A 2642-nucleotide genomic window follows, 5' to 3' on the forward strand; every position below is an offset into this window, starting at 1 on the left:
TGGAGTGCAATGGCACGATCTTGGCTCACTGCAACCTCCGCCTTCCAGATTCAAGTGATTCTCCTGCCTCAGCCTCCCAAGTAGCTGGGATGACAGGCGCGTGCCACCACGCCCAGCTAATTTTGTATTTTTAGTAGAGATGGGGTTTCACCATCTGACATTGGTCAGGCTGGTGTCGAACTCCTGACCTCAAGTGATCCACCCGCCTTGGGCTCCCAAAGTGCTGGGATTACAGGCGTGAGCCACTGCTCCCAGCCTGCATAGCTTCTTTGTGAGCTCCTCAGCTACCTGAAGATGAAAGACACTGGGGAAAATGCACAACAATCACTTTAAAGAAGGCAGGGGCAGGGTGTCATTAACAGGTCAGGGGAGAGAATCTAGTGTTGGCTTTCTGAAGCCTGAGGGGAAAAATGACTGTTTTACTTACGGAGCCCAAGCACCAGTACTACAGGACCAACACAGGGGAGGGCACAGCGCTCAAAAGCACACAAGGAGGAATATTCAAGAACCATTTGATTTAGGGCAGGGGTGCAAGGAAACCCTCCTCCGTTCACCACAGAGTGAAAATCACGTTCTAAAGACTAAGTAAATAATGCCAATTTAATTTATTTGACCCTAGGGCAAAGGACAGGTAGGAAGAAAAAATCTTTATTTACAATGTAGATTTAATCATATGCTGCTGTTAATCATCCTTTTGTAGTCATTGAGGTTGCATTTTCCTTCCTCCTTTCTCATCTCTGTCCCTTCCGTTTCCAGCACCTTAGCTTTCAATTAAACATTTTTATGATTAACTCAGAAAGTAATTTTAGCCATAAACCTTCAAGTTCAGATACAGGCTAAGACAGAGAAATATTCTAAAATGAATCCACCTAGCACTGGGATGACTATCAGGACTGTAATTCTGGTTCGGCTGTGATGCCAATTATAAAACACTCTAGCTGGTGGTGTTGCTGTTTTTGACACCAGGAGGAAATCTTGACAGAATTATAGCCTAGAAATCAATCTGGGAATACGATACAGAAATCTATAATTCAGATATGAAAACAATCTACAAAGGCTCTTTTTTTAAGGAAGGGTCGATGAAATTAGATTAAAATAAATTTACATATATATCAATTTTATTATTAAAATATATTCACACTAGTAAATAGAGTTATTGGGGAAGGGTAAGCTACTCCGTGTATTGGACACAAAAATAGACCTCTTTGGCTTATCAGAAAACAAAGTTATTGTCTCCTTGTCAAATATAAATCTCTTCTTAGAGCTAATAAATGGATAGTGTTCAAATGCAATGTTTTGTCTGACTCCTACCTCATAAACCCGTGGCACATAATACTAAATTATATTCTACTGAGCAGTATCAATCTCTTGATTCCAACATCATACAGTAAGGGAAACAAACCAAGTAATTGATCTGTCGAAAAGAAGGAGAAAAAGTTATTTGAGAACAAATAAAATGGGCTATAAAGTTTGTTAAAACGTAATAATAATAGTAAAAAAAAAAAAAAAAGGATGAAAGAAAGAAAGAACTGTGTTCACGGCTGCATCCAGAAACCTGCCCTCTGCCTGACTGTAAAATAATTCATTTCATGCGGCAAGTTTGTAGCCCAGTATTTTCTTTTAAAATTAATGCTTACTACAGAGAAAGAGTATAGGATTCTGATTGATGTTGGGAAGTTTGCCGTGTATGAGACCCGCTGTTTTTTTGCATCCTCTTTTCCCTCCGTGCTGCAAGGAGGGAGGGGGCAGGGCAAGCTGTGACCTTAACCCTCCCCGGCAAGGTCTTGGTCATGCTATCTCAGAAATCCCTGGAAAAAGGTGTAAAAGGAGGGCCCTAGATGAGTCAGTGACAATGAAATTCAGCAAAATGGTAGCAGGGAGTTTTAATCTTGGTGTTGTTTTCTGGAGTATTTTTTTCTCTATTCATTGGACTACATTTTAGGACTCTCAGGAAACCACCCGAGAATGATATTTCTGATTAACTCATTTGGGTGCCAGGTCATTTTGTGCAAACTGGAAACTACTATATAGGTTCCTTTGAGGATGTGGTGGTTTCTGAATTTTTATTTATTACTGTTGTTTAAATAAGATGGGTATGTGTGTCCCACATCCAGAGGAGCCCAGAGAGGTTCAGTTGTCCCCGGAAAGGCAGTGACAGGTCTCTTCTCATTGCATATGGCTCCCCATTGGTGCTGGGTTTGTAGTTGTCGTTGTTGGCTTTTGCTAAACAGACCATCCACACGGAGACATTTCCTCCAGAAAGCCAGAGAGAACAGAGCTGCCGAGGGGAGGGAGGCTGGCAGACACCCACCCCCAGGCACAAGGGGCTGGCACTTCCACACCCAGTGCAGCCTGCCGGGGCCAAGCCTGTCCCCTCGGGTCTGGAAGCTTTCTTTTTCGATTTGCAAGGGCAAAACTGCTATGGCTTTGCATTTCTCAACTTCCTATCTGCCTTTCTCTTTCTCCTTCTGCTCTGCCTTTCTCAACTTCCTGTCTGCCTTTCTCTTTCTCCTTCTTCATCTTTCAGTTCATTCTCCTTTTATTATCTGACTGCCGTGAAGCAGCCCCTCCCACTTTGTTCCCAGATCACGTCCATTGAGGACACTTCTTCCCTTACCCTCCTCCTCTCTCCTGCCCCCCCC

The 2642-nt window shown here is 42.9% G+C and overlaps 1 protein-coding gene across 2 annotated transcripts in view; it reads left to right on the top strand.

Annotated features, from left to right (window-relative positions):
* The window catches only part of LOC105531589 (adenylate kinase 8), a 151538-nt gene that overhangs the window by 91373 nt on the left and 57523 nt on the right, over positions 1 to 2642 (top strand). The window lies entirely within an intron of this gene.

This window comes from Mandrillus leucophaeus, unplaced genomic scaffold, assembly GCF_000951045.1.
Source record: "Mandrillus leucophaeus isolate KB7577 unplaced genomic scaffold, Mleu.le_1.0 Scaffold899, whole genome shotgun sequence".
NCBI classification, from domain to species: domain Eukaryota; kingdom Metazoa; phylum Chordata; class Mammalia; order Primates; family Cercopithecidae; genus Mandrillus; species Mandrillus leucophaeus.